Genomic DNA, 12,382 nt, shown 5'->3' on the forward strand with positions numbered 1-12,382 from the left:
CATAAAAAAATAAAACTAACATTGCCAGTGGGCCCGTAGCACATTAAGGTCAGTCATAAAAAACAATATAGTGTATACTATATGATTCCTTAACATCTTTTCTTTAGCATTTGAAAGTACTTTGTTTAAATATAATATAATGAATAGCATGACTCGCATATTTATTTTAAGGATATTTTATAAGCACATTTTAGGTACTTTGTATAATTGTACGTGTTTTAAAATATAATTAAATTATATATATTGATAAAAATACTTAAAGTCAAGTGAAATATATCCGATAGATAAAACCAAAAAGTTTAAATCAAACACAACCCGTGTATGTATTATGTAATGGCTGTTTGTTTGAAACGTTGAGAACGTCAACCATAGAGAAAAATAGCAAAATGAAAATGTACTACCATCATCATCCGGAAATTGATCGTTAATTCGTCTCCGTATCCGATAGTGGGTGTTCGACCTGATTTTCGGTTTTTTTTTCTTTTGCGCGTATAGCACAAAAAATACGTTTCCGATCGATTTCTAGAGTGACCTATTACATAGCGGCGGAGAAAAACAAATTTATATTAGCCCTAACATACATGTTGTTTTGTGTAGTCTGGTTGGTTGGTTGAATAATTTGATATAGTTTATTTATAAAACTAAAAACATTTCTACATTATATTTTTTTCTCTTAATGGAAACGTTACGATTTTGTTATACTTGTGAGGTTTTCTAAACAAGCGCTTACATATTTTATAACAAGCCTCACAAAAATTCAGTGCAATATACTGTAAATCAAATAAACGCATTTTTTTGTCGATAACATTTTATAGAAAATATGTACAACATAATAGTGTAATATTATCTGTTCAGTGTGTTTTAATATGCTTTTAATCAATTGTTTTTATTAAAACCATTTAGCGATTAATTATGTGTCTAACGATCGATTGCATTTTTGTGCCATGTTTAATAAAGTGTTAGATTAGAACATTGTTTATACATTATAACGAAATTAAACTACTACAGTATTGTTGTTGGAAAGTATTATATATTTATAAATAATAGGTTAAAAAGTTATGTGCTATAAGGATTTGAAAATTATAATAATTATTATATTATTATACATTAATTGAAATTATATAATTTGTGATCATTTTTCAAGTATAAATATTAGAATACAATAATATATATTTGATAATTTATAAAAAACCATTATTAAGGACTATTATATTTAATGTACAAATCTTAATAACTCGAATTCAGATACTTCAACGTTTTCAAAAAAAAAAAAAAAAAAATCATCTGATTAATAACTTAGGTACAGTAAAAATGGGAGGTTCTTATTTGAAAAAAAAACTTGTTTCATCACAGGCTAAGTCTTGAACGGTGTAAAAAAAACAAGGCGTATTTGGCGAAAAATTGATTTCAGTGAATAATGAGAGTAATATTCGTAATTCGTTCCGATTAAAATATGAAAAGAGTATGAAATCCAGATAAAAAAATTGCATCACGAAATGTGAATTATTTTCAAAACCCTAACTTAATATGTATGTAGTACCTACATATGCAGGCGTAACCAAGTGTATCGTGTTTCATGTAGCAATAGTAAGTCTTATATACAATATACAAAATACTATATATCTATCATACTGCATTGTGCACACAATGTAATCTATATTAACTCAAATCAATAATACATGTCTATAATAGTTTTATATAGTTTATGTGGCTATATAAAGAATAAGGCCTTTGGACTCTTCGTGGTTTTCCAAGACCAAATTAATATCTCAAATGTCATAAAACTAATAAGACTTCACTGCTGCATTAAAACTATATTGAATAACAGGGTAATTATATTATTATATAAAAATATATTGTGTTAGGAATTATGTATGTGTTATCGCTTACGTAGTATATGTTATGAGTGTGTGTAGTATATATATATACATACCACACATATGTATAAAATGTGAATATATGAATGAAAAAATATTTCTACCATTTTCCATTTGTATATGATATATGCATAATATATTAACTTGGTATCGTTAGGCTAGGTTACCAGCTATAGTGACGCTGATGAGTGATGATTGATGAATATCAAGGTGGATCTTTTAATAAAATAATATCTACTAATTCCTATTCGATACTACTAATTTTTGATTATAATATCTACAGCTTCGTTGACTGCAGGATTTTTCAGTTTCCTAACGTGTATTATTTGAAAATGGTCAATAGATATATTAGTAAAAAAAAAAAAAAACTATTGTCATTTTAGCATGAGTAATAAGTAATAAGAAAAGAAAGCAATAATAAACAAAAAGAAAAAATTGTCAATAACTAATGGATATCAATCTACGTTGTTAATGTTTGATTTTGAATAGTCTATGCAAATAAATTGGGTGTTGAACTCTTCTTTAATTTTCATAATAGGTCATTAAACTTTCACAAACAACAATCTTGGAGGTTGAATTAAAATCGGTGCATTAACGTGTGTGTATATATATTTATATTTAGTCACATACCTATAAATTATATTAAGGATATACCTTACCTAATACGACTTAAGTACTTATCGACGTGTGGTTTTATTTTCATTTAACTCTAGCTATTTATTGTTTTCTTGAGCTTAATATTATTGTCATTCATGTGGCCTTTAAACCAGTTTTCAACCAAAAAATCCAATTGAAAATTATTAAAAATATAAAAAAATATGACATAAAAAACAAATTTAAAATGCAAAATAAGACTTTCTATTTGTTAATATTTTGTGTCAAGAAAGCTATATTTATCAGTAAGCTATAATAAATACATTTTTCTAAAAATTATTAATCCTAACATTTTTTGCTAATGAATGAACTTATCTATAAGACATTTATGTAGATGCATTTTAATAATACTCATAGGCATTATTAATTATTCATAAAATATATTGTACAAAGAATTTATTTTTCATTTATCATTAATTATTAATAGAAGTCACGTTAAATAGTGCATATTAAATATTATATGATATGATATGAATATATGATTATATAATGGGTTCAAAATATTTAAAACTACTTGTTAAAGTTTATAGACATTTCATAAAAATGTGTAAAGTTAGAAAATGCATCATCCAATTACATTACCTATATATACTTCCAAATTGCGTACATAATTCTCAACACATCAATAATATATTAATGATAATTAAAAAATATATTTGTCATATATATCATTAAATAAATGTACCTAATATGAAATTTATTAAAAATGATTTTCTTTTTTTTTTGTTCAGTTAATATTTTTATCTCTTGACTTGTTTAATCTTATAAAAGAAGTTAACTTTAAACATGTTTACTTTAAAAATATGAGTAATTTAGTTTTCTGTAATATAGCAGTATATTGGACATGGACAAATGAAAATAAATAAAATCAAGATTTAAAAAAACAACTAACAAATTACCAATTTTTCTCAATTTAACACTCATTATTTTATGTACTATTGTACTTGTATGATAATATTAATTTATAATATAATATAGTTTATAACTATAATTTATTATGAGTGAGTGCGTTTATGGTACAATATAGTTGTAATTAACATATTAAATAAGTGAAAACTATTGGTAAACTAGAATTTTAATATAATTAAAAAATAAATTAATTTGAATATGTATACACTATTACATAGCAAATATTTATATTTAATGAAATTTGTTGAATTATGTAATAATAATACTACATATATACATTATATACATCTTATATTTATTTACTATTATTTACATATAATTTCATTTGATTAAGGTATATTGTATATACTATATAGTATATATATCATTAACTTAGTTAATTATTATATATTAACATAATTTATTTAAAAAGTAAAATATTGTTAATTTATTAAATTAGTTCTTTTGCTTTCTTCAATATTTTACACTCCAATTATATTGAAAATACATTAATGTTCTATTTAAAATTGAATTTAAAATGATTGTCTGTTTAAAATAACTTACAGAATTCCATGTTTTATAAATCATTAACAATAGTTTTCTTAAAACTACTATTAACTACAGAATATTCAATATCTATTTTAAATTAAAAAATATATTTATATAGCACAAAGTTGAAGAATAATTTAATATTTTACATAATCATTTTTAAAATAATTTATTTTACAAATTGAATGTACTAAAGCTTTCTTAAAAAATAATTTGTTGAATGACTTATGAAAAAACAACCTCTTTTAACATATTGCAAGGTATGCATTATATTTACATAATAATAATTAACTTTCCTAATTGATCTTATTAATTATATCTTAAGAAACTTTTTCTTTTACTTAATGATTAACATTATAAAGATATATTATATTATAATATATCTTTATATATATATATTATAAAGATGCATGGTCCATTTTTCGTAGTATACTTTTTTAAATCTATCGCCATTAGATACCCTAAACATAATTAGAAACACATTAAATTTGTAAATTTGATAAGGTTCGTAAACTGATTTAAAGTGTAAAAATGACTCACATGCATTATTTTTTTATATCTATACTTATAGGTATATACAATAATACAATGTTTGTATCATGCACTATGAAATATATCATATTAAATTATTTATTTCGTGTAAATAATATGTATAGTCTTATTGCTTTTTATTGTTACTCCTAGAGTCCTAGTTTGTGTAAGTAATGTAAGATATTTATCCTTTTGATTAATTGGATGTAATCCCCTTTAAAAATAAAAACTGTTGTTTGTAGTACCATCAGGTCTAAATACAGAAAAACAAATTGAAACTATCACTGACCTATGATAATTAAAAGTTCATCGAACCTTACAAAGTCGGTGAAAAAAACGAAAAGGCTGTATTAATTTCGTTAATTTATATTTTTCTCTCCGTCTTATTCAATGTTTATAATATTAAGTTTTCATAACCATCATATAGTGTAATTTTCTCATGATTAATTATGAACTGTGGAAAAAATAACATAGTTAATATCAAAGAGAAACATTTCTGGAAACATAAATAAACGGAATTTTGTCAAACGTTGCATAATCGCAGTTGTTTGCGTATGTTGTTTACGTCACAGGTGTAGTCGTAGGTCAGTGCTGCCTTACCGCTTGTACACGGCCATAAGTAGTGGCATAGTTTCTGTTAGTTTTTGCTTCTTCCTTTTCCTAACTTAATTCACATCGATTTGTAAAATAATATAACATGTGGTAAGTTTTTTGTGTATATACCTGCCTTTTTATTTTTTTATTATTATTATTATTATTATTTTTTCTATGGATTCCTCTTCGACAACTAATAGTTGAACCGGGTCAGGTAACCAGTTATCACGAATAAACAGTTAATTCGTGACAGCCAGCATTTTCAATTTTTACACTATAGACACAGTTAACGCAGGAGACGCGGGGTCCTAGACTTTCACGTGACAACGTCTTGTAAAACTATTCCATCAGAAAAATTCGAAAGTTTTAATAGTGTTTATTTTAATACGATTATAAGACGTTATATTAAATGTAGTTATATTAGTTAAATTTGAACTATTATTATTTAAAGATAACTATAACTATTATAATATGTGATAAAATCGATCACATATAAAATCAATATATTGTATATTTTTTTTAATCTAAAATTACCAGTGTCTAAATAATTTAATTAAGTGACAACTATAAAAAGTATTTCAAATACCTAATTAAATGTTTTAATGTTAAATTCTTATAATTAATTAGATTTATTTATTTTTATTTATATATATTATAAAGTATGTAAATACATATTTTTTATTGGAGTGAAAACGATCAATTATAATTTAATAAAATTGGAACATGAAATTCTACATTACGTTGAAAAAATATTATATTTATAATTTAAAATATATGACTGACAAGTAATAACCTACCAAATCTGGTAATCATTAAAACAAATTTAAGGTTGCTATCTTATTGAAAAATCTCAATTTTATCTACGTTTATAGCAAAATCATTTATTTTTCATTACGTACAGATCAAAAACTGCATAAATATGTAGAATAATTTATTAGTTTTGAATAGAAGTAACTATTATATTGTTTTTACAAGTTTGTTTTGGCCATATTCGATTTGTGTACACATATTAAACATGTTTTTATCTACTGACTTGAGGGCAAACGGAAGTGATGAAATATATATGCTATATGCATAAAAGTTGAAATAAATACATACATTTGAATACCTGTTTTCAAAACAACCTTGACTTAGATATTTGTCTATTTTAATAATATCCGTGCCAAATAGTAACTAATGCATAATCTGAACATAAAACAGACGAATAACGTTTTGTAATAACTATTAGGTGTCAACATAATAGATAATATTTATGGGTAGGTATATGTACCTATATAAAACGTAAAGTATTTAAATTAGTACCTAAAACATCACTATTAATTTCATGTAGATAAATCTTGTTTATATATAAAATAGATAATAATAAATAGGAACCTAGTAGGTATATTATAATTACGTATAATTGTAATTTTTATTTTATATTTTTAAAATACTCAAAATACAAAACAAATAATAGGCAATAACAACATTTTTACGTTTGAATTTTGCTCCAACAACTTTATTAATATGGTAAGGTTATTACGGTAAAATAGTATACACGTATAGTCGCGATTATATACCCACGTTGCGTTCTTATCTCACGCGTGCCAAACCGAACCGGCCGGTATAAGCCAATGTATAGAGCTTGTACGAGGTATGACATCTATGGCCTACAACTGAAAAGAAGAAGACAGGCGTATATTATATATTCAATCATCAACAAATATACTGACTACCAAAATAAATACTACATAAACTTAAAATAAAGTAATATTCTTCAAGTATTTAGATGATAAAAAAAATATATTTCTTGTATAAAAAACTATATCCTAAAATTCCACAGTTGTTTATTAAATATAAATAATATACTCGTACAAATATATTATAATCATCATCAAAAGTGTGAAATGGATTAATTTTATTCGCAGGCATGGTTGAATGTTAAAGTCAAGCAAGATTGAGTGATACAGTATTTGTGAATTTGGGACAATGTTTTTTAAATTGGTGGTTAATAAAATACTTAATTTTAAAAATATAAGTTTCTCAAAATATTGTATCACTCATTCTCTAACTTTTCAATTATAGTATTTATTTAATTATAATTATTTATAATATAATGTATTTAATATTTATCAAAATGTACATACCAGCTGTTCAATAAGTTTGGAAACTATTAATAATTACTGTATGCATATTTTAATACCTACAATTTACATAGAGCAATAACAGATAACATTGCTGTACATTTATAATGTAAAATATTTAATAACCTCATTAATCATATAATATTATCGTTTATCAGACCCAATTAGTCTAATCACCGTTTCCAAACTTATTGAACACCCTGTATAATATTGTATTTGTATATACATATATATTAAATACCTAATGTATTTATCATACTTGTAATTTATATAATTTCTTCCTTAAAACAATAATTCTCTAAAGAACTTAAAATTAAAATGTTTAGTAATAAACTATTCATACCTTTTAGTTTTGATTTCACTAAAAATCAAATTATATTATAGATATACTTTGACAATGAATGACCTTAAGTTGTTTATGTACGTGTAGTTGCCATAAATTGCCTTAACATTTAAGTGACTTACTACTTGCATGACTACGTGTTCTGCGAATGATCCAGTATGACAACTAATTACCGGTTTTTCAATCGAGTCTATCAAAAATTGAAATATATATAAAATATATATGCTTACCTAATATAGTATTTTATTTGTATTTAGTTCTAAATTCTTTGCCTGAAACATTTTTGTTGAGCAATTATTTTAGATTCAATTTTTTTTAACCATATATAAAGATTACAAGATTTGTAGTTTTTTCAACATTTACCTATAATGTTACTTACAACATAAACAATGACGTTTATAATTAGATTTTTTTAAGCCGACGAAGAAAAATTTGAAGGTTAAAGATAATTATAATAAATTAAATAATTTACAATAAACAAGTTACATAAATAATATTTCGAAATATTTAGGAACAATATATTTACAATGATTAATTTTTTTATTATAGAAGTTCACGAATTAATTATTATTCAATTGCTTTTAATTATATGCAATAATTACCAATATTGGTAGTAAAGTTTAAAAGTTTAACTTTTAGACCATTCTATTAACTAACTCTGTTACTAAAATTTAAAATGTATTATGCTTTTAATTTATTTTGCGAACTTGGCAGTTTGATTTTTCAAAAATCGTGAGGAAAAAATGTAACCTTTAAAACGTATTTATGTCTATCTACCTGCACGCACACACAATTATTAAAACGGTCTAATGAGCATATAGTTAGTACATATAATGTATATACTTATTGCGGTTTGTTCGGAATCGGATATACATGTAATTATTATGTATAAAATACAACGCGTAGTATGCATTATGAGCACATTTGAAACTGACCTACACCAATATTAGTTGTACGCATCAGTTTAATATCATACCATTTATAAGACGTCTATTCAAATTTACTATAACTATTTGAAATTGACCTACAATGCTGCTCCGATTTTAATTGTATTTACAAATATACAATTCTATAATACTAATACATACCTGTACATAGCGTCAGGCAGGTATAATAACGCAATGTATAAACATATCGAAACTGACCTACGCCAATTTCAATTTTATGCATAAGTATAGACGCGCTTATAGTCGACAGGCACCTATGTATATATATATATATATGTACCTACAACGCAATATAAATACGCGTACCAATCGAAACTGACCTACACCAATAATTATAATTGTATGCATATAATATACCTACGTAATAAATACCAAAAGCTTAAAACCCGTTAGTTCGGTGGAGAGAGAAAAAATATAAATATTATAATTATTCACCAAACAGAATAGGTATACACTATCCTGACGAGGCGCGTTGCCAGCACCGATATACCTTGGTCGTCCGACTTTCTTACAACATTTCAATACATATTATAATATATTATACATTAATACACCTATTTCGTGCTAATAGTTATAAATCTAAAAGTAGTGCACTTGTCGCAAATATTACAATATCATAACATATCAACAACATATTATATTAGGTACATATCCAATATTATAATATATACATTTTTATAATTCTAATTATTAGCGTTATGCATAAATTATAATTAACGTGCGTTGATAGAAGGTTGACTCTAAATTATATGGGCGGAGGTACCTATATGATAAATATAATAATATTATATTATCATGGTATAATTGTATTTTATTTAAAATAAATAATTATGTCATTAAAAACATTATAATTATTATAATAATAATTTGAAGATTAAAATTTAAAAGACCGCAGTCGACTGTCGTAACCCTCACTTAGATGAAAAATGTGGTTTCTATAAAATATTTAATTTAATTTAATATTCTTGTGTTTTAGTCGAGTGTTGAAACCCACATCCCAATTCGATTTTTACCATATTACTTTCTATTTTCTCAGTATTTCAGTGTCTTAAACTAACGATAAAAAGTGTCGTAAGTCACATCTATGATTGTTATGATAAGAATTATATAATAATAATATTTATCATAGTCATCAAATGAAACGTTTCAAAATAAAACCGATCATAATAGAGCGTTTCATTCAAATACGAATAGTTAAGTACAATTGTATAATAATAATATTATTATACCCTTAGATCATATATATAATCTACGCAGATTATTCTTGATCTACGATTACGCTCACTATAATTAAAAACAATGTTTTAGATTTAATTATATGATCAAATGGTATATACCACGACAAGGCCATAATAACATTCATAACTTAAAAATAAAGATAATTTTGTAATAATTTCAAACTCAATTTCGATTCGTCAGTTATCGCAGAACAAAATATAATACAATAACTTGGGTACAAAAATAGAATATTGCACTTTAACCATCGATATATAATAATAAAATAGAGATATTTGTCCCCTAACTCACTCCACACGCAAATCTCCATAACATTTTGCCATTGTATAATATTACAGCATATATGTCTTATTATCAATAACAAAATAGAATGATAAATATTTCAATACATATACTCAAGTATGTCGTTTTTAATTTTTAGTTGCCATTGCAATTATACAATCCGTTGATATAAAACTCGTGATACTTTTTTTTTTATTTTAGAGAATTTATCAAGAATTTTATAATATCTTATTGGTAATAATGTACGAAACACACGACGGTCAGCTAAGACGGTCGTAGGCGGCTATAACGACGGCCGTGTCGGCGGCAGCGGCGCGCGACGGCGGCTGAGCGTAGCGTAAGGTGCTAAGGTCAACATTTGGTCTATTGGCATAGGTCCGGACCGGGCGGCGGGCTTTCGAATATGGCGACGCGTGACGGCGGCGGCGGCGGCGACGGTTGGTACTACTTACATACGGCAGTATAATAATAATAATAATAATATAGTCTGCCGAACATTTTTCGGTTTCTCCGCGGAAGACTTACACACAACAAACACACTGCCAGTTGTACGCGCGCGCAAATCGCCATGGAGACGGGTCACTAACCTGTCTGCCACCGACGCCGCCGCCGCCGCCAACGTCTACTGACTCCGTTCGCCCCTCCGCCGACAAGACCGACCACGAAGCCGCCGGTCACCCTCTCGACAGCATATCGAGTGCGTGTGACGAGACGACGACGACAACGACGACCCTTCCTACATCCCTTTCTACACCTCTCTGCCGCCGCCGCCATCACCACCACCACCACATACCCACCGACCTTCTTCCTCGATCCTCAGCACCGGCTGACGGTGTCGTTATAATATTGTGTTTTTTATGCTCCCGTTCTCGGCGTTTTGTGATTTGCGCCGAAAAAATATTTCGTGCGCTTTCCGTCGGCTCGTGTTTCGGAACAAAAAAACAATTATTATATACGACCGAGCGACTACGGCCCCTTTTCGACTCGAGCCCCCTTGACCCGTTCACCAATGCGGTTCGCGCGTGCTTTTGCATACGTTTGGCGGACTTACCGCGCACCCGACGTCTTACAATAAATCATTGGTCGCGGCTAATGCAGATATTTGTTTTATGCTTTTTAATGGTTGTTAAAAAAAGCGGTTATAGTTTCGTATACCAAAACGTGTATACATTACAATTAGTGACGATTCTGACTCGTGTTTGCCCGTTTCGCAGTGCTTCGGGATTCTTGAATTTGTTGAGCGTGTTTTTCCCTAGACTGGTATACATTTCTAATTCACACATTGGTCGATTTACATTTTTTTGTAAAATACCTGCAAACATTGTGTGAGAATTTTGGACGAATGATAAGTAAAACTTGACATCCAAAGACCTAATATATATGTCATTAATTATTTTTTATTTACATTTTTACAGGATATTCTATGCATAAATCTATCATAATTCATAATACTACCCACCAATATTCATTCGTCGAGCATAATAGTTTGGTACTTTTTATTTCAGTATACGTGTTTGACATGTTCTTATGGTACATAACAGTTCTTAGAGTAACTCATCTTTAGAAAAATATGTAAATTACAAATATGTATTACACACTGCAGACTATAGATATAGTATATATTCAACAGGCGATGACTTACGTACGGCCAAAGCCCGACTTAAGAAATATGGGCCCGGAGCAATGTAACTTATAGATAGTTATAAATGTTATAATAATGTCAGTAGAAATGAAAAATATTAATTAATGTTTACTGATATACCTACATTATGTAAATGTCTATAACGAGAGCAATAACATAATACAACTTCACAGTGCCACTTTAATATTTAACCATCAACAAGGGCCCGGGGCTGCTGCCTCCTAGCCCCCCTCTAAGTTTGGCTCTGCGTATGGTAATAACTAGCTAGACGCAAATCAGTCATAGCTAATGAGTAATGACTAAATTGAATGACAAATAGTTACTGTGACGCAGGTATTAAGATAATGACTACATAATATAACAACATTTAAACACGTTATTAATATCAAGATTTATACCCCCGAAAAGGCTTGTAGAAAAATTAAAAATAAATTGTTTTTAAACAAAATTGGAAATTAAAAATAAGTATTATCCAAATCTTATATTGAAAACATTTCTTTAAAATGTCAAGCTATATTTTATATTTAACTATCAAGTAACTTAAAATTCAATACAAAAAATAATTTTACCGTTTATTAAATTGACTTTGTCGTTAAATTATTGTAAAAAGCAATTATTGATATTATTTTTTGTTAACTTACCTAGTTGTATGTATATATATAATCTACTAAAGACTAGTGTCTTATAGTTGTGAAATTAATTTGCGTATTTACTTA

Source organism: Rhopalosiphum padi, chromosome 4, assembly GCF_020882245.1.
Source record: "Rhopalosiphum padi isolate XX-2018 chromosome 4, ASM2088224v1, whole genome shotgun sequence".
In the NCBI taxonomy this organism is placed as follows: Eukaryota; Metazoa; Arthropoda; class Insecta; order Hemiptera; family Aphididae; genus Rhopalosiphum; species Rhopalosiphum padi.